General features: G+C 44.5%; 1 long non-coding RNA gene across 2 annotated transcripts; it reads right to left on the bottom strand.

The window, feature by feature from the left end:
* Positions 1-17,400: 17,400 nt before the first annotated feature.
* On the bottom strand, positions 17,401-20,514 carry LOC123136624 (uncharacterized). 2 transcript variants are annotated; one of them, XR_006467145.1, is made up of 4 exons: positions 19,864-20,514; positions 19,337-19,431; positions 18,990-19,144; positions 17,401-17,769 (listed from the first exon to the last, which is right to left on the bottom strand). It is a non-coding gene; the product is annotated as an uncharacterized lncRNA (long non-coding RNA). The 2 variants fall into 2 exon arrangements; XR_006467144.1 differs by lacking the exon at positions 19,337-19,431 and having other exon boundaries at positions 19,864-20,509.
* Positions 20,515-21,945: the final 1,431 nt, after the last annotated feature.

Below are 21,945 nucleotides of genomic sequence, written 5' to 3'. Positions count from 1 at the left end.
CGAAGCTACCAGTACCAAGTACTAGTAGTACTTTGCAAAAACAACCTTGGCTGTACACTGCTAAGTTGCTGCCATGGCCTTCCGCCGAGCAGCCTTTTCTCCGAGCCGTTCTCGCCAAGTGACTCCGCCTCCGCTTCAAGTCGCCGTGTTCATCAGCAAGATCGATCCGCTATCATCAGACGGATTAAAACGGGGACTAATTGGTGTTCTTCTGCGACCTACCGCACGTTGAATCGCCGGAGCTAAATCGCCAGCAGCTGCGGTCTTCTAGTCCACCAAGATCGACGGATTTTTTCTGTCGTAGTCAATCTACTGCGGTAGTCAATGGAGTCCGAGGAAAAGTACGCCTGTTACAAGGATATACTGCACAAAACAGGAGTAGTTGAGGCCACGGACTTGGTCTCTGCCTCTGTTTTCGTTCCTAAACCGACATAATCAGGCGCGCCTCTGACTACTGCTCGCCTTGATCCGGAGTTCCGGACCCGGACTCGCCGGCCGCGTGCCGCTTCTGCCCCCGCCGGGTCTCGTTGCTGCGGCCGGTTCAGCTGCCGCACGGCGGTTCACAGTTTAAAGCAAAAATTCTTCCCCTGAAGCAGAGTCAACCGGGTCTTGAGAACCATGGAAGGAAAACAATGGACCACCTTGCGTGGAACTATGAGAAAAATGATATGTTCACGGTAAGGAGTGCCTACAAGTTGGGAATGTTTTTGAAGCAGCAGGAAACAACAGCCGGATCATCAAGTAATGTAAGCACTGGAAGGGAAAATCTTTGGAATTTAATCTGGAAAGCGCATGTCCCTCACAAAATCCGTATTGTGGCCCGGAGAATCGCCACTGACTCACTCCCTACAAAAGAGAACAAAAGGAAGAGAACACTTGTTGTTGATAGCACATGTAATATATATGGCAGAGAGACGGAGGATGCCCAACACGCAGTTCTGAAATGTACCAAAGCTACAGCTCTCCGGGAGGAAATGAGAGAGCACTGGACCTTACCAAGTGAAACTCTGCTTGTTACTCGGGACCCGGACTGGCTACTTCATGCTCTCAGTCTTTGTTCTGGAGACATGCGAGAAAAGCTGCTCTTGGTTTTATGGCGTTCGTGGCATCTTAGGGACGACATTGTGCATGACAAAGGAACAACAAAGGTGTCTGACTCAGTCCTATTCCTGAAGAATTATTGGGAAACTCTGAATTCAAACAGTCAAAGTAGAGGTGATGTGAAAGGGAAAAAACCTCCGCACGATGTACAAATGCAATCGCCCACTACTCAGGAATTGAAGCCGACCATCCGCTGGTCCAGACCACAAGGTGATTGCATTAAGCTTAACATTGATGCTTCCTTTATTTCAGCTTTGAATTCAGCATGGGCAGGGGCAGTCGCTAGGGACAGCACCGGAGCAGTTGTTTTCTCTGTAGGCCGTCAGCTTCATTCTTGTACTGATGCAGAGGAAGCTGAAGCTAATGCCGTGCTGATTGGTCTTAAGTGTTTAAGGGATCTAAACAAGGAACATGTGCAGGTGGAATCGGACTGTGCCGCAGTTGTCGCGGCTGTAAATGCAAGAGAAAGGAACAATGCAAAGTGGTGGACTACTTATGAGGAAGCAAAGCTGTGTATGCGTGAATTCAGTTTGTGCAAGGTTAGTAAAGTTAGAAGAGAGTGCAACGTGGCCGCACATGAGTTGGCAGCCCATGCTAGAATGCATGGAGATTTTTTTATGCTGGACAACGTGCCATTGGAAATCTTTCATGTAATTCAAAATGATTGTAATTTTGCTATGAATGAATGAAAGAGCTCTCTTTACCCCTAAAAAAAACAGAGGCAGATCGCCTTGATCACCTTCATCACCGCAGCAGCCGATCGCCTTGAGCCAGCTCCCGTCCGTGGCGGCCTTGAGCCTGTCGTCCTGCTCTGCGTGTCCCCGTCGCCACTCCGCCGTTTCGCGTTGCTGCTGGGCCCTTGTCCCTGCGCGCCCGCCGGCGCGCCGCTTCTGCTCCGACCAGCGCGGGGACTGATCGCCTCCGCGAGCGCTGTTGCTCTTTGCCGGGTCACGGGAGCCCTTCTGCTGTGTCCGCGTTTCCACTCCGCCGTGAAGGCCACAACCCGCCTCGGCCAGGTCACTACGGGCCGCCCCGTTTTTTGCTCGCTTCAGCAGCGAGTCGTACATCTCCGTCGGTCCACCGTTAACACATCGAGCCGCCTTCTACCACGGTCAAGCCACCGGCCTTGACCCGCCGCTGCCGCCGCATTGCCAGTCCTCGTCCTGGCACTCGTCTCCCCTCACCTCCTCCGTCGGGTCACCGCTTGCTTCGAGCTGTTGCGGGTTGGCCCTGCTCGCCTTCAAGCCGCTGACACGGCCGTGTTGAGCTGCCGTTCGCCGCCGTCTCTACCACCGCTGCCGCTCGCGAACCGCCATGGGCCTACTCAAGTTGCCCCGCGACCCAGTCCCGAGTCACCACTCCTAAACCGACCTACAACCCCTGCCTTGGAGCCTCTTCGAGTTAAGGCGTCAAGATGCCGAGTTTTCCGCCCCTCCACCGTGGACTCACCGGGGCTCTCCGAGCCGCCAGCAGCTTCCGCTCAACCTTGCCTCGGTCTTGTGCATTGGTTTAGCTGAGCCGCCCACCACGGCCCTTTGCCGGTTCAAGTTACTGCTGCAACAACCCGAGCCCTCCGCCCGCTGGCCACTTGCACCGCGGTGCCCCTGCCTCCGCCTTCGCCAGTGTGGCCTTGAGCTGCCCCCGCTTCAGCTTTGGTCGCTGGCGAGATGCCTTAGGCCTTGTTCGGTTGCAACAAAATTGAAGGGGTTTGAAGTGGATGGAGGTGGATTAAATCCCATACAAATCAAAATCTCATCCAATCCCCTCCAAACCTCTCCAATCCCCTCCAGGAGAGGTTTATCCGAACAAGGCCTTAGCAGGTTTGGGTACCCGATAAAAGAGTGGGACTGGCTGCCTGTATGAAAACTAAAGACAAGGGCGGATTGAAAAAAAAGCCTATGACCCGGTGGGTCTGTTCTGAGCTGCTGCAGCCTCTGCGTCTCACCACCGGCATATATGACTGGTTCCAGGTGCTATCCATTTTATTTATATTATCAATGCATGATTAAATTTCTTCGAGAAACATTATTCTGCCTTTAATGTTTTTATGCGCAGGAAAAATTGTTTCATGTTCATGGCAGACATGGTGAGATCATCTGCCATCCAAATACGTCAAAACAATTATTCACCACCGAAGTGGAGTTATCTCACGGATATGGAGTGCATCGCATCGTCATTTTGAACTACATTTATTCGTGTTGCTGTGCTCAACGGAAGTGCTTACGTTACCGCCCTTGCGGTCTGGTCTACATCAACACACGGGGACGCACCTGTCTGCATGCTATTTATTGAGTATGAGCAAGTCACTGCTTGGGTAGCCCGGTTTTTCTTCCAATACCTTGGAGACAAATTATCATTCAGCCTCGTCTGCACTGGATGGATCAATGGACATGCGCACAAATCGCTGCCAATACAGTTTGGTCCACTTCAAACAGCCAGTTAGAAGGATCCATTGGCCGAGTTGCTGACACAGCTCATACGGGATCATTTATAACCCGCCGCAGTCACCTCAACCTTCTGTGGATTTACATCGTGTTATCAACATCAATGATATACACCTTCTGCTATGGTTAAATACGGAGAATTTCAAAACAACTCCTTGAGTCATCTTAAGACTCGGGGGCTATGATGACATGACTCAGCAAATCTTGCCAGTTTAAGCGAATGTAAGAATGCCAGGACGATGGAGGGAAAGATAGCCCGGTCTCGGAGGCTACTGCTATATTGATGAAAATTTAAAGGCCGTCGGAGAATTTCCAGCTCAAAAAGTATATGACAAAATCCCGGCTCAGTGAAGAAGTTCTGGGTCATCAGAAAGGATTCCGGTTTAAAATCCGGTTCAAAGGAAGTCAGTCTCACTGAAGCTCTCAAATATCCGTTCTACAATCCGGTTCAAGGGAAATCTATCTCCCACAAAGCTCTGAAGCTCTCAAATCTGGTTTAGGAATTTTCGGTTCAAAAAGGAATTAACCTCTCGCAAGTTCGAGTTTAAAGGCCGTCAGAAAATTTCTGGCTAAAAATGAAGATTCCGGTTTAAAATCCGGTTCAAGGGAAAGATGTCTCCCATAAAGCTTCGAAGCTCTCAATATCCGGTTCAAAATCCCGGTTCAAGAAGAATCTATCTCTTGCAAAAAGTTAAAGGTTGCCGAAGAGGACCTGTTGCCATGATGTGCGGTTCAAACATGGGTATCCTGCCTTATTGGCTTATTATATTATTGATCACTTGGGGGTTTGGTCATATTCGAACCATAGCTACACCTCTTGATCGGTGTAAGGCCACCAGGGAAATCAATTAGGGGTCAAAGAGAGTGTTGCAAAAAGCACGAACTCAAACATAGGCACCCATTGAGCACCGCTCACAAAATTACTTGGGGGCTCTTTGTGCAAAGCAACAAAGAGTTTGAAAGGACCCTTGTAATTGGCTATCGAGCCACGGCTTGGAAGCCTGGTGTATTCACCTAAAACCCCGGGTTAACCTGCCTTCATCAAGTAAGCCACTCCTATCCAGGTAATCCTGGCATGACCCGCCGAACGTTTGACAAGTCAATCTTATACAGACCCTGAACTTGTCAAAGTTAAAACGACGATTGGTTAGTTGGAGGCCCATCTTAAAAGGCTTTGTCAAATGGTTTAACTCAGCGGCCTGGCAGCCCACGAAAAGCCTCGAATTTGGGCCTGGCAGCCCTCGAAAAGCCTCGACTACAAGTTTTATTTGATTTTGTTTTTGCAAAGTTTCATCTCTTTTGATAAAGTTCTAAGTTAAACCGGTGTCTATTGACCCGGCCAGACTATATGTCTTCACATCAACCCGGTGTTTCTTAACCCGACGTGGCTTACAGTTATCAGCTGTTAGCACATAATCAATTATGAACCGACATCTCTTAATCCGGTCTGGCATTGACTATAAGTCGCTAGGATGATCATCCGGTGTTTATCATAACCCGGCATGGCTTATTACACACCAGCGCAATGCGATGGGCGTTTTCAAACACTTAAGATTTGGGTTATCACCCTTACTACAAGAAAGTTGGTAAACCAATGATGTGATTCAATATCACAGGTATGATATATTCCACATTTTATTATGCTTGCAGCCTTGGTTATAAACCCGGGTTATATGTTTGGCATTATGATCCGTCCGGCGATAAACCGCTAGGACACTTTAAAATTGTTGTATGCAGAAACAGGTTGAATAAAGCATAATTATAAATCACCGGCATTTATTAACCCGGTATGGCTTTGGACTATAAGTTGCCAGTATATATTTGGATTGCGCCATTGGAATCATGCGCTTATAAATCATTGGGTATATTATTCAAATCTTTAATAGCCAACATGGCTGGATTTTTATTATGGTTATCAATAACCAGTATTATGATTAAGGTTTTCAAAGTCGCTTTAGCGCAATGGCTATCATATTATCAATGGATATGATTTATTCTACAATTGAAGGAATAGTCCCGAGTCGCTGCAGGCTTACGACCCGGCACTTGGGGGCTACATCATTTCAGTTGAGATTACATCAAATACACAAGTCTCTGTTGGAAATATGCCCTAGAGGCAATAATAAATTAGTTATTATTATATTTCCTTGTTCATGATAATAGTCTTTTATTCATGCTATAACTGTATTATCCGGAAATCGTAATACACGTGTGAACACATAGACCACAATATGTCCCTAGTGAGCCTCTAGTTGACTAGCTCGTTGATCAATAGATGGTTACGGTTTCCTGACCATGGACATTGGATGTCATTGATAACGGGATCACATCATTAGGAGAATGATGTGATGGACAAGACCCAATCCTAAGCCTAGCACAAAGATCGTGTAGTTCGTATGCTAAAGCTTTTCTAATGTCAAGTATCATTTCCTTAGACCATGAGATTGTGCAACTCCCGGATACCGTAGGAATGCTTTGGGTGTACCAAACGTCACAACGTAACTGGGTGGCTATAAAGGTGCATTACAGGTATCTCCGAAAGTGTCTATTGGGTTGGCACGAATCGAGACTGGGATTTGTCACTCCGTGTAAACGGAGAGGTATCTCTGGGCCCACTCGGTAGGACATCATCATAATGTGAACAATGTGACCAAGGGGTTGATCACGGGATGATGTGTTACGGAACGAGTAAAGAGACTTGCCGGTAACGAGATTGAACAAGGTATCTGTATACCGACGATCGAATCTCGGGCAAGTATAATACCGCTAGACAAAGGGAATTGAATACGGGATTGATTGAGTCCTCGACATCGTGGTTCATCTGATGAGATCATCGTGGAACATGTGGGAGCCAACATGGGTATCCAGATCCCGCTGTTGGTTATTGACCGGAGAACGTCTCGGTCATGTCTCCATGTCTCCCGAACCCGTAGGGTCTACACACTTAAGGTTCGGTGACGCTAGGGTTATAAAGGAAGTTTGTATGTGGTTACCGAATGTTGTTCGGAGTCCCGGATGAGATCTCGGACGTCACGAGGAGTTCCGGAATGGTCCAGAGGTAAAGATTTATATATGAGAAGTCCTGTTTTGGTCACCGGAAAAGTTTCGGGTTTTATCGGTAACGTACCGGGACCACCGGGAGGGTCCCGGGGGTCCACCAAGTGGGGCCACCGGCCCCGGAGGCTTGCATGGGCCTAGAGTGGAAAGGGACCAGCCCCAGAGTGGGCTGGTGCGCCTCCCACCCTTGCCCAAGGCGCATCTAGGAGGGGAGAGGGGAAACCCTAGGCGCAGATGGGCCTATAGGCCCACCCTAGGGCGCGCCCCCTCTCTCCCCCTCTTGGCCGCCCCCTCCAAGTCCCATCTAGGGCTGGCCGCACCCCTTGGGGTGGGAAACCCTAAAGGGGGCGCAACCCCCCCTTCCCCCTATATATATTGGAGGTTTTGGAGCAGCCCAACACATGAGAACTTCTCCCTCTTGGTGCAGCCCTACCTCTCTCCCTACTCCTCCTCTCCCGCGGTGCTTGGCGAAGCCCTGCTGGATTGCCACGCTCCTCCACCACCACCACGCCGTTGTGCTGCTGCTGGATGGAGTCTTCCTCAACCTCTCCCTCTCTCCTTGCTGGATCAAGGCATGGGAGACGTCACCGGGCTGTACGTGTGTTGAACGCGGAGGTGCCGTCCGTTCGGCACTAGGATCTCCGGTGATTTGGATCACGACGAGTACGACTCCTTCAACCCCGTTCTCATGAACGCTTCCGCTTAACGATCTACAAGGGTATGTAGATGCACTCTCCTTCCCTCGTTGCTAGTTTCTCCATAGATAGATCTTGGTGACACGTAGGAAAATTTTGAATTTATGCTACGTTCCCCAACAGTGGCATCATGAGCTAGGTCTATTGCGTAGATTCTTTGCACGAGTAGAACACAAAGTAGTTGTGGGCGTTGATGTTGTTCAATATGCTTACCGTTACTAGTCCAATCTTGTTTCGACGGTATTGTGGGATGAAGTGGCCCGGACCGACCTTACACGTACTCTTACGTGAGACAGGTTCCACCGACTGACATGCACTTGGTGCATAAGGTGGCTAGCGGGTGCCAGTCTCTCCCACTTTAGTCGGAACGGATTCGATGAAAAGGGTCCTTATGAAGGGTAAATAGCAATTGGCATATCACGTTGTGGTTTTGCGTAGGTAAGAAACGTTCTTGCTAGAAACCCATAGCAGCCACGTAAAACATGCAAACAACAATTAGAGGACGTCTAACTTGTTTTTGCAGGGTATGCTATGTGATGTGATATGGCCAAGAAGAATGTGATGAATGATATGTGATGTATGAGATTGATCATGTTCTTGTAATAGGAATCACGACTTGCATGTCGATGAGTATGACAACCGGCAGGAGCCATAGGAGTTGTCTTTATTTATTGTATGACCTGCGTGTCATTGAAGAACGCCATGTAAACTACTTTACTTTATTGCTAAACGCGTTAGTCATAGAAGTAGAAGTAGTCGTTGGCGTGACAACTTCATGAAGACACGGTGATGGAGATCATGATGATGGAGATCATGGTGTCATGCCGGTGACAAGATGATCATGGAGCCCCGAAGATGAAGATCAAAGGAGCTATATGATATTGGCCATATCATGTCACTACTCTATTTGATTGCATGTGATGTTTATCATGTTTATACATCTTATTTGCTTAGAACGACGGTAGTAAATAAGATGATCCCTTATAACAATTTCAAGAAGTGTTCTCCCCTAACTGTGCACCATTGCTACAGTTCGTCGCTTCTAAGCACCACGTGATGATCGGGTGTGATGGATTCTTACGTTCACATACAACGGGTGTAAGACAGATTTACACACGCGAAAACACTTAGGGTTAACTTGACGAGCCTAGCATGTACAGACATGGCCTCGGAACACAGAGACCGAAAGGTCGAGCATGAGTCGTATAGTAGATACGATCAACATGAAGATGTTCACCGATGATGACTAGTCCGTCTCACGTGATGATCGGACATGGCCTAGTTGACTCGGATCATGTAATCACTTAGATGACCAGAGGGATGTCTATCTGAGTGGGAGTTCATAAGATGAACTTAATTATCCTGAACATAGTCAAAAAGATCTTTGCAAATTATGTCGTAGCTCGCACTTTAGTTCTACTGTTTTAGATATGTTCCTAGAGAAAATATAGTTGAAAGTTGATAGTAGCAATTATGCGGACAGTAGAAAGCTTATGTTCTTAATGCACCGCTCAGTGTGCTGAACCCCAAACGTCGTTTGTCGATGTTGTGAACATCGGACATACACATTTTGATAACTACGTGATAGTTCAGTTAAATGGTTTAAGTAGAGGCACCAAAGACGTTTTTCAAAACGTCGCGGAACATATGAGATGTTTCGAGGGCTGAAATTAGGATTTCAGGCTCGTGCCCACGTCAAGAGGTATAAGACCTCCGACGATTTTCTTAGCCTACAAACTAAGGGAGAAAAGCTCAATCGTTGAGCTTGTGCTCAGATTGTCTGAGTACAACAATCACTTGAATCGAGTGGGAGTTGATCTTCTAGATGAGATAGTGATGTTTCTCCAAAGACATTGCCACCAAGCTACTAGAGCTTCGTGATGAACTATAACATATCAGGGATAGATATGATGATCCTTTGAGGTATTCGCGATGTTTGACACCGCGAAAGTAGAAATCAAGAAGGAGCATCAATTGTTGATGGTTGGTGAAACCACTAGTTTCAAGAAGGGCAAGGGCAAGAAGGGATACTTCATGAAACGGCAAATCAGCTGCTGCTCTAGTGAAGAAACCCAAGGTTGAACCCAAACCCGAGACTAAGTGCTTCTGTAATAAAAGGGAACAGCCACTGGAGCAGAATTACCCTAGATACTTGGTAGATGAGAAGGCTGGCAAGGTCGATAGAAGTATATTGTATATACATTGTGTTGATGTGTACTTTACTAGTACTCCTAGTAGCACCAGGGTATTAGATACTGGTTCGGTTGCTAAGTGTTAGTAACTCGAAATAAAAGCTACGGAATAAACGGAGACTAGCTAAAGGTGAGCTGACGATATGTGTTGGAAGTGTTTCTAATGTTAATATGATCAACCATCGCACGCTCCCTCTACCATCGAGATTGGTGTTTGCGTTGAGCATAGATATAATTGGATTATGTCTATCGCAATACGGTTATTCATTTAAGGAGAATAATGGTTACTCTGTTAATTTGAATAATACCTTCAATGGTCTTGCACCTAAAATGAATGGTTCATTGAATCTCGATCGTAGTGATACACATGTTCATGCCAAAAGATAGTAATGATAGTACCACCTACTTGTGGCACTGCCACGTAAGTCATATCGGTATAAAACGCATGAAGAAGCTCCATGTTGATGGATCTTTGGGCTCACTCGTTTTTGAAAAGTTTGAGGCATGAGAACCATGTCTATTGGTGTGTACGCATGAAGAAACTCCATGCAAACTGATCGTTTGGACTCACTTGATTTTGAATCACTTGAGATATGCAAATCATACCACATGGGCAAGATGACTGAAAAGCCTCGGTTTCAGTAAGATGGAACAAGATAGCAACTTGTTGGAAGTAACACATTTTGATGTGTCCAGTCCAATGAGTGCTGAGGCATGCAGTGAATATCGTTATGTTCTTACTTCACAGATGATTCGAGTAGATGTTGAGAATATTTACTTGATGAAACACAAGTCTGAATTATTGAATGGTTCAAGTAATTTCAGAGTGAAGTAAAAGATCATTGTGATAAGAGGATAAAATGTCTATGATATGATCATAGAGATGAATATCTGAGTTACGAGTTTTGGCACACAATTAAGACATTGTGGAAATTGTTTCGCAATTAATACCGCCTGGAACACCATAGTGTGATGGTGTGTCCGAACATCATAGTTGCACCCTATTGGATATGGTGCGTACCATGATGTCTCTTATCGAATTACCACTATTGTTCATGGGTTAGGCATTAGAGACAACCACATTCACTTTAAATAGGGCACCACATAATTCCGTTGAGATGACACCGTATGAATTATGGTTTAGAGAAACCTAAGCTGTCATTTCTTAAAAGTTTGGGGCTACGACGCTTATGTGAAAAAGTTTCAGGCTGATAAGCTAGAACCCAAAGCGGATAAATGCATCTTCATAGGATACCCAAAACAGTTGAGTATACCTCCCGTCTCAGATCCGAAAGCAATAAAGGATTGTTTCTAGAATCGGGTCCTTTCTTGAGGAAAAGTTTCTCTCGAAAGAATTGAGTGGGAGGATGGTGGAGACTTGATGAGGTTATTAAACCGTCTCTTCAACTAGTGTGTGGCAGGGCACAGGAAGTTGTTCCTGTGTCACCTACACCAATTGAAGTGGAAGCTTATGATATTGATCATGAGACTTCGGATCAAGTCACTCCCAAACCTCGTAGGATGACAAGGATGCATACTACTTCAGAGTGGTACGTAATCCTGTCTTGGAAGTCATGTTGCTAGACAACAATGAACCTACGAGCTATGGAGAAGCGATGGTGGGCCTGGATTCCGATAAATGGCTCAAGGCCATAAAATCCGAGAGAGGATCCATGTATGAAAACGAAGTGTAGACTTTGGAAGAACTACTTGATGGTCGTAAGGCTATTAGGTACAGATGGGTTTTAAAAGGAAGACGGACGATGATGGTAAATGTCACCATTAAGAAAGCTCGACTTGTCGTTAAGATGTTTTCTGACAAGTTCAAGGAGTTGACTACGGTGAGACTTTCTCACTCGTAGCGATGCTAAGAGTCTGTTGGAATTATATTAGCGATTACTGCATTATTTATGAAATCTTGCAGATAGGATGTAAAAACATTGTTTCCTCGACGATTTTCTTGAGGAAAGGTTGTATGTGATACAACCGGAAGGTTTTGTCAATCCCGAAAATGCTAATAAGTATGCAAAGCTCCAGCAATCCTTCTAAGGACTGGAGTGAGCATCTCGGAGTTGGAATGTATGCTTTGATGATGATCAAAGATTTTGGTGTATACAAAGTTTATGAGAAACTTGTATTTCCAAAGAAGTGAGTGGGAGCACTATAGAATTTCTGATAAATATATGTTGTTGACATATTGTTGATCAGAAATGACGTAGAATTTCTCGAAAGCATATAGGGTTATTTGGAAAGTGTTTTTCAATGGAAAGCCTGGATTAAGCTACTTGAACATTGAGCATCAAGATCTATAAGGATAGATCAAAACGCTTAAATGGTACTTTCAAATGAGCACATACCTTGACATGATCTTGAAGGTGTTCAAGATGGATCAGTCAAAGAAGAAGTTCTTGCCTGAGTTGTAAGGTACGAAGTTAAGACTTAAAGCTCGACCTCGGCAGAAAAGAGAGAAAGGACGAAGGTCGTCCCCTATGCTTTAGACGTAGGCTCTACATTATGCTATGCTGTGTACCGCACCTAAAGTGTGCCTTGCCATGAGTCAGTCAAGGGGTACAAGAGTGATCCAAGAATGGATCACATTACAGCGGTCAAAGTTATCCTTAGTAACTAGTGGACTAAGGAATTTTCTCGGTTATGGAGGTGATAAAGAGTTCGACGTAAAGAGTTACGACGATGCAAGCTTAATACCTATCCGGATAGCTCTGAGTAGAGATACCGGATACGTATAATGGAGCAACAATTTAGAATAGCTCCAAGTAGAACAGTTATTTGGATTAGCTCCAAATAGAACGTGGTAGCTACATCTAGGAGATGACATAGAGATTTGTAAAGCACACACGGATCTAAAAGGTTCAGACCCGTTGACTAAAACCTCTCTTACAAGCAAAACATGATCAAACCCCAGAACTCATTGAGTCTTATCACATGATGATGTGAACTAGTTTAGTGACTCTAGTAAACTCTTTGGATGTTGGTTACATGGCGATGTGACCTGTGAGTGTTAATCACATGGCGATGTGAACTAGATTATTGACTCTAGTGCAAGTGGGAGACTGTTGGAAATATGCCCTAGAGGCAATAATAAATTAGTTATTATTATATTTCCTTGTTCATGATAATAGTCTTTTATTCATGCTATAACTGTATTATCCGGAAATCGTAATACACGTGTGAACACATAGACCACAATATGTCCCTAGTGAGCCTCTAGTTGACTAGCTCGTTGATCAATAGATGGTTACGGTTTTCTGACCATGGACATTGGATGTCATTGATAACGGGATCACATCATTAGGAGAATGATGTGATGGGCAAGACCCAATCCTAAGCCTAGCACAAAGATCGTGTAGTTCGTATGCTAAAGCTTTTCTAATGTCAAGTATCATTTCCTTAGACCATGAGATTGTGCAACTCCCGGATACCGTAGGAATGCTTTGGGTGTACCAAACGTCACAACGTAACTGGGTGGCTATAAAGGTGCATTACAGGTATCTCCGAAAGTGTCTATTGGGTTGGCACGAATCGAGACTGGGATTTGTCACTCCGTGTAAACGGAGAGGTATCTCTGGGCCCACTCGGTAGGACATCATCATAATGTGCACAATGTGACCAAGGGGTTGATCACGGGATGATGTGTTACGGAACGAGTAAAGAGACTTGCCGGTAACGAGATTGAACAAGGTATCGGTATACCGACGATCGAATCTCGGGCAAGTATAATACCGCTAGACAAAGGGAATTGAATACGGGATTGATTGAGTCCTCGACATCGTGGTTCATCCGATGAGATCATCGTGGAACATGTGGGAGCCAACATGGGTATCCAGATCCCGCTGTTGGTTATTGACCGGAGAACGTCTCGGTCATGTCTGCATGTCTCCCGAACCCGTAGGGTCTACACACTTAAGGTTCGGTGACGCTAGGGTTATAAAGGAAGTTTGTATGTGGTTACCGAATGTTGTTCGGAGTCCCGGATGAGATCCCGGACGTCACGAGGAGTTCCGGAATGGTCCGGAGGTAAAGATTTATATATGGGAAGTCTTGTTTTGGTCACCGGAAAAGTTTCGGGTTTTATCGGTAACGTACCGGGACCACCGGGAGGGTCCCGGGGGTCCACCAAGTGGGGCCACCGGCCCCGGAGGCTTGCATGGGCCTAGAGTGGAAAGGGACCAGCCCCAGAGTGGGCTGGTGCGCCTCCCACCCTTGCCCAAGGCGTAGCTAGGAGGGGAGAGGGGAAACCTTAGGCGCAGATGGGCCTATAGGCCCACCCTAGGGCGCGCCCCCTCTCTCCCCCTCTTGGCCGCCCCCTCCAAGTCCCATCTAGGGCTGGCCGCACCCCTTGGGGTGGGAAACCCTAAAGGAGGCGCAGCCCCCCCTTCCCCCTATATATATTGGAGGTTTTGGAGCAGCCCAACACATGAGAACTTCTCCCTCTTGGTGCAGCCCTACCTCTCTCCCTACTCCTCCTCTCCCGCGGTGCTTGGCGAAGCCCTGCTGGATTGCCACGCTCCTCCACCACCACCACGCCGTTGTGCTGCTGCTGGATGGAGTCTTCCTCAACCTCTCCCTCTCTCCTTGCTGGATCAAGGCATGGGAGACGTCACCGGGCTGTACGTGTGTTGAACGCGGAGGTGCCGTCCGTTCGGCACTAGGATCTCCGGTGATTTGGATCACGACGAGTACGACTCCTTCAACCCCGTTCTCATGAACGCTTCCGCTTAATGATCTACAAGGGTATGTAGATGCACTCTCCTTCCCTCGTTGCTAGTTTCTCCATAGATAGATCTTGGTGACACGTAGGAAAATTTTGAATTTATGCTACGTTCCCCAACAGTCTCATGTCGCTGCAAGCATGCAACATGACACTTGGGGGCTAATGCAAAGTCCTTGTTTGCTCACCTTATTGAAGACCCGACTCATCACATCATAATGAGCCGGCCCTTGGGGGCTACCAATTGCTCCTGTCAACTATTCAAGGTACAAAGCTTTTTATCCATTATATTGAAGGGTCCACTGCTCAGTTGATAAAGCACAAGGCTTTTAACCTTGTGGACGTGGATTCAACCCCATGATGGGGGTTACATCATATGATGTTATTTTCATTGAAGTATATATAAAGTCCCAGCTCAATATTATCTTACTGAGTCGGCCCTTGGGGGCTACACGTTGCTGTTAAAGTCTACATGATCATATTTTCAAAGTCCCTGCTCATTATTGCATAATGACCCGGCCCTTGGGGGCTACACTGGTTGAAGTATTTATGAGCATCAGGCAATTACAAGTCCCAGGTTGCTGCAAGCATGACAACCCGGCACTTGAGGGCTACATATGTGGAATACTCAGTTCTGACTAGTGATTGAGATGAACAACCTGGATTTCTTCAAGATTGTGATATTTATATTGAAGCAAGTCTTAAGTTGTTGCTATGGTAGCTTCTTAAGACTTGGGGGCTACAAGTGATAGGCATATAAGAGGTATATTTTCAAGCTGGATGTTAACTACAAGTATGACTCGGTGCTATCAATATTTATAAACCGGTGGTCTTGGCAATGATAAACCGGCAAGTTCTACGTCCTTAAACCGGCTGAAGATCAGATGAGTATTTCAAGGACCAATATTGTTTTTAAGCATTGGGAGCTGAATCAAAGGAGTTATTCTTCACAATATATTTTCTATGAGAAATCAATGTCAGCAAATTGATTATGAAGCTGGCCTATTAAACCAGATTTTCTAGAAGAAGGAAGTGACAAGGACTTAAGGATGATCAGGATCAGTTTAACATGGATAAATCCAAATTAAACCGTGGGCTATTGTCGGGGATATACCCCGCGGTATGACCCGGCCGGAATCATAATCCGGCTGGGACTTGGTAAACTGGGGCGGTATTAAACCGGCAGAGTTAAGACAGATGGTAGCACCGGCAGGTGTTAAGTCAATCATAACCCGACACACAATGTTAAACCGGTAGACAATGTTAAACCGGCAGACAATGTTGAACCGGTAGACAATGTTAAACCGGCAGACGTTAAGAAGCCCAGGAAGGGAAGTCAAAATAGTTTAAGTCTTAGTCCGAGATGGACTCTACATGTAACCTGCCCCTTTAACTTATATAAGGAGGGGCAGGGCTCCCCAAAGACAGGCAAGCAAGAAACAATCTCTAGGGCTAGACACAACTAGAGGAGAGCCAGTTTACGGCGACTCCCTCGTGATAATAATGAGATCTAGCCTCAAACAACATGTAGGGTTGTTACTGGATGATGTTTCCCGGGGCCCGAAGCTGTCTAAACCCTTGTCTTGTGTTGCGTCTATCGATTCCGCTCAACCCCTCTCAAGCTACCACATAGATGCGTTGGCCTCACGACTAAGTCCTCACACTAAGGACATCTGACGTGTTAATTCCACGACAGTACTTATAGTAGTTGTTTGCTTTCTTATACTAACGGATCTCACGAAGGTTTTGTTGAGTTTTGTGTGATTGAAGTTTTCAAGTTTTGGGTGATCTTACGATGGATGAAGGAATAAGGATTAGCAAAAGGATAAGCTTGGGGATGCCCGATGCACCCCAAGATAATATTCAAGAAGTAGCAAGCAACTAAGGTTGGGGATGCCCCCGAGTGGCATCCCCTCTTTCTTTTAACAACCCTCGGTATTTTACTTGGAACTATATTTTTATTCATCACATATTATGAGTTTTGCTTGGAGCGTCTTGTATGATATGAGTCTTTGCTTGTTTTGCTTTGTGTTTTAAGTGTTGAATCCTTGCTGGACACACCCTTTTGAGAGAGCCAAAAATTATGCTATGCTTGCTCCTATGCTTCACCTAGATTTTTAGAGCCATGGAGTTGCTCTAGTGCTTCACTTATATCTTTTTGAGCACGGTGTGCTTTGTTATTTTTGAAGAAATGCTCTTATGCTTCACTTAGATTTATTTGGGAGTTAGTAATTTTTTTAAGAAATTCTCTCTTGCTTCACATAGATTATTTTGAGAGAAAGAAATATTATGCTCATGTTCTTCACTTAAATTTGTTTGAGTTTTTTTTTGACAGAACTTATTCACTTAGCAAAATAGTGGCATCGTTTACAAGTAATGGAAGCAGTACATCCGGTGCCGAATCCATCCAGATAGAAGGAGGAGAAAACTTAACTATCCTAGCAAGTTCATGAGCTACTTTATTACTCTCTCTATTACAATGATCATAAATTACATGATTAAAATCTGACAACATGAAATAGCAATCATCAATAATTGCACTTGCCACCGAAGAGGAGTTGCCTGCTCTCAAAGCTTCCACAACCTCCATGCTATCCGAGTTGATCACGATCTTGCTGCATCCAATGGTTCTGGCTAGATTCAAACCAAATCTGACTGCCAATGCCTTTGCAGTGAATGAATCATAGCATATGTCCACTCGTTCATTAGCTGCCGCAATAAATTTCCCGTTGCAATAAATTTGTTTGAGTTTATCAAAAGCAACATATGAAAATAGTCCCAAAGCGATAGATATCCAAGGAGGATATAATAAAAACTTTCATGAAGATCACACTACACCACAACACCGATGCGACGGCATGTAATCTGCCGGAAGAAGACCCTTAAGAGGGCAGAAAAACTACTGGGACAGAGTTTCTCCCGGCAGATAGAATTGCCACAACAACGGCTGCCGGGAATCATATTTCCTGGCAGATACAGATCTCCCGGCAGTTCCACTGCCAGGAAGCCCTGTTCTCCCGGCAGATACAAGTGTATGCCGGTAATTCAATTGCCAGCAGTTATAATAATGCCAGGCAGACGGTCTGCCCTTTACTTGTATTTACCCCGGCAGTTTTCTTGATCCGGGTAGCACATGTATATTTCTAATAATTTCTATCCAGAAGAATTCACTCAAGATTCAATAGCAGATCTCATACACATAATGACTATATATCAATACTTCAACATTCATTCAAGCGTTCAGTAGCATCCAGCTACATCAATAAACAGAATTTACACAAGACCTACATGCGTTCAGTAACATCCAGCTACATCAATAAACAGAACTGACAAAACACATATGTGCGTAGAGTTGCATCTAGCTACATCAATAAATAGAATTTACATAAGACTAAGATTTTATTTTTCTTCGAACTAAGCTAGACAAATGGTTTGAGCTTTGATGCACAGAAGGAGCCATGTCCAGGAAGACAAATTGCTTGGTCGCAACCGTTTGTTGAATAACTTCCTGCGATGTCTTCAAAATAGTAAATACCAAACTTGCCAACATCCTGTGAAACAACAACATTCAAAGAGTCAAAATACTTACAATGCTTTAAAGATCGCAGCTTAACCACACCTCCACATGATTGTGGATGTATATAGAAGACCTGCAACTAGATCAATGTGATTTGCAAGAATTTAGTTCAGAGAAGTAAAACATTAGTATAAAAAGCTAATGAAACAGATGTCAATTACTGTATTTTGTTTTAAAAATATCTTAACATGAAAACAACATGTGTGCATGTTCAGAGATGAGAACCATGTTACAGAAAAAAATCCATGGGATCCCCAGTTCAAACATCAAGGCCATATAAAATCATGACAATTGTAAAAAGAAAGGAAAAGGGAGACTCTAGAACGAATTAACAAGTCGAGAACTTACACGACCGAAATACTTCTGAGTATCCACCCTTAACCTACAAACCCATTAATTAAGGATATGATTCGGTTGGTTTAGTTTAGAATGGTTGAATTTATAGAATTATGAAAGCAAAGGTATGAAATTTTGTAGCATTCAACAATCTCATCCTTGCGACAAAACTTACAAGCTTGATACAGAACATTTTGAACAAGAGAGAAAAAAATAACTTCAAATATTTTCGAAGTACAAACCAGCAACATCTATGAACTATGTAACAAAAATCATAGCATCAAACCAAGAGAAGATTAAAAAAACTGAACAGGACATAGGAAAGGATTTGGCAGCTGACATGTACTTTTACAAGAAATCTTTCAGACTTTCAGTGTGTATATCTATAGCAATATTACTACAGCTGATTATAATGACAGATTTTTGACACTTCCAAGTACAAAAACTGATGTATAGTAAACAGTAAGCAATAAAATGCAAGGTCAAACAATTTGCAAGCATGATATGCTTCCTTTTTCCACCAAACTGCATGCCAAGCATAGCATGTGTATACTTATGAAACATAGCACCATGCAGTGTACAATGAAATAAACTAAATAACCATAAAAAATTCACACCAAGCACTAGAGCTAATTTTGTTGGATGGTACACACTAACAATTAAAGACAGCAGATAAGAGCTCAAAATGTCACCGAAGGCCAATAGGATGTGAGCGCCTACCGCCTATATAGTTCACTATAATTAGAAGCCACCATTATAAATTAGCAAAATTTATACCGAAGGCCAATAGGATTATGATCAGTCAAGCAAATACATTCTGGCTCAACATACAACAGATAGAGTAGCATGTGCCGGTACCTTAGCGATGCGCGATGGAGTTAAGGCGAGCTTCATCGGCTGGCGCGCGTGCTAGAGCTTCAGTTTTCTGCTGTGAACTTTTCCTTGGTTCATGCCTGAATGAGTGTGTACATGTGCGCTGGCTTCCACGCTTGAGGCTTCCATGAGAAGAATATCTACACATACGTTTTGAGTAGTATAGAATGAGCAAATATCTCAATTCTCTTCCATGCACAAGACTTCGAGTTCTAGTGAACTACTAGAACTCGGTTCAGTTTGTAAAGCTTGTTTCTTGGAATAACTAAAATATACATGAGATACAATCAGATAGTATCAAGAAATAACTGTTCCAAAGCAAGTAGTCATACCATGATTTAAAATTGATAAATAGCTGATAGAACAACTATTTCTACAAGCATCATTTTCGATTTTCAGTGTGTATCGATGGCAAGATTCCTGTTGTCTACAAAATATTAAACACTGTAATGTCAGGTCAACCACTTTTTACACATGAAAAATAAGTACTGTACTTTGTATAGGAATACAAAAGAAGGCAGCACCTATGCTATTCATAAATTGCTCTATGGCAGGCAGGCCAACAACTCTGTTTCATGAACTTCCCAATAACAAAAGACTAAGCTTCAGAATACACAGGTCATGCAAATGCTCAGTTCCAGTACATGTAAAAGCATGTACAATAAATTGTATCTGTTCTGAATTTTGAACAAAATTTTCACTTTGCTAATTAAGTTCGTCAGTGAGTATCGACATGCTTCCGCTGCTTTACCCAGAAAGTATGAGTATACAACGCGTTCTACAAGCCAAATACCTAGTTGTAAATAGGAAGTAATTAAGATATACATGATATATAAGGATGGCTCCGAGGAACTAGTACCATGAAAGAGCTGCTCTGAGTAGAACCGCTGCCCGTCATGTTGCAGCCCGAACAGCACAGCGCCATCTGTCCTCCACAGCCCACGCGGAAGGTGCAGGCCCACAAAGAAGAAGAGAACCTGTCGATGTAGATGCAACTCGCGGTTGACCTGCTTGAACTCACGATCTGGTGCTTGCCACAAGCGTTCTGGAGGTTGAACCGTGTTCTGGACGCAGTGGCGCTGCCTTAGCTATGGTGGAGTGAGTCCATACAGAGGCCGCCGGGGTCGGGCTCCTCAGGAGACACGCGACTACTCTGGAACTGGGCGAGGCGGATGTGAAGACGACGGGAAAGTGGCGGTGGAGAAGTGCACACTCGGGGTGGTGGTGATGAAGCCCGGAGCGGCCATATCCAGCAGCACCGACGACCGGTGCGGCCAGATCTGGCAAGGACTAGGCCAGGACGGTTCCATCCAAAGGCAGGCCAGCGATGTGAGGCCGTAGCAGGGAGTGTGTGCATCGGAGAGGGAGAGGAAGAGATGTAGGGGCGGCGGCGCACGGGGAAGGGGAAGAACGGACTGCCCAGATCTAGGGTTTGGAAGGGGCGGTGGTAAGGTTGTTGGAGGGATGGTCGATTTGGGGAAGAACTGCTCGGGCCGGCGGCTTTATTTTCTTTGGAGCCCAAACTTTCGGTATCTCCCGCGCTAGAGCGTGTTTGGGCCCAAGTCGCGCGCCACACAATGGCCGACAGTTAACGGCCCTGACTTGGTTCTCCCGGCAGATACACTGACCTGACATGTGTGCGTCATTTCCGGCAGTTTGTGTGCCCTCTTTACTCAACTTTTGCCGGTAGTTTCACTGCCCTTTAGTACTTCTCCCGGCAGTTATAAGATTCCCGGCAGAAGATTTGCCCTTAATCCGGTATTTCTCCCGGCAGTTAATTGCCCCGAATCAAGTGTTGTGATGTAGTGTCATTGAACAAAATAAACTTGATTCTTAGTAATGGTTTGAGATATGACGATATGATATGTGAGTCATGTTGATGAGTAATTGTGCTTTAGTAAGAATATTGATGTTAAGGTTTGTTATTCCCTATGCAAGCACGAAAGTCAATACTTATGCAATGAAATTTATATCCTAATTGTGGTGCATTATTCGGTGTTACTTATGCTTAATGCTTGTGTACGAGATTTTTCGTTTCTTGGTTGGTCGCTTCTCAATTTTTTGCTAGCCTTCATTTTTGCACTAAGTATGATCACTACTTGTGCATCCAAAACCCTTTAAACCAGTTTTGTCACATGAATCCACTATACCTACCTATATGCAGTATTTCCGTGCCGTTCTAAGCAAATTTGCATGTGCCATCTCTAATTTTCAAAATAAATTTCTCTTTTGTGTGCTCTACCGCTCGCGAGGCGGTGAGGGTGGCCAATATTTTCCATGCTAGATGTGTTATTCTCACGATGAGTTTTTGTTCACTTGTCATTGCACAAGAGTATGAAAAAGGTATTAGGGATGCCCAGTCCCGAAATGAAAAATGAATTTACTTTTTGTTGTCAAATAATAAATTCCTTGGAAAGTGTTGGTATGGAGGGCACCCATGGATACTGTAGCCATGGAAAGTGAAAGTAATGGTGAAAAAAGGAATAAACTTTGTTTTTTGTTTGGGAACCGCCTATGATGTATCTAGCAAGGAAAGTGTTGGGAGCTCTAAATTGTTTTCGTTGGTGGGAAAAGTATGCCTCCGAAAATGTTTTTATCTCTCAATTTTCGCTTTGAGCTCTGCACCTCTAAAAATTCCTACTTCCCTCTGCGAAGGGCCTTTCTTTTACTTTATGCAATTTTTATTTTGAATTTGAGTCTCCACCTTCTCTTATAAAGCACCAACTAAGGGGCACTATGATCGTATTTGAGCATTGGGTGTAGTTAATATTCGAGTTCATTTCATGAAATGGATCAATGGTTGAGCATAATGGGCTAGGGATAACTTGCTTTAGTGTTGATATTTTGAAAGACATGGTTGCTTGTTAGTATGCTTGAGTATTAAAGTCTTCCGGTCAAAATTAGACTATTGCTTTGAATCATATAAAAGTCCAAATGTCCA

The sequence above is a fragment of the Triticum aestivum genome, chromosome 6B (assembly GCF_018294505.1).
Source record: "Triticum aestivum cultivar Chinese Spring chromosome 6B, IWGSC CS RefSeq v2.1, whole genome shotgun sequence".
Classification (NCBI taxonomy): Eukaryota; Viridiplantae; Streptophyta; class Magnoliopsida; order Poales; family Poaceae; genus Triticum; species Triticum aestivum.
This window is presented reverse-complemented; position numbering and strand designations above follow the sequence as displayed.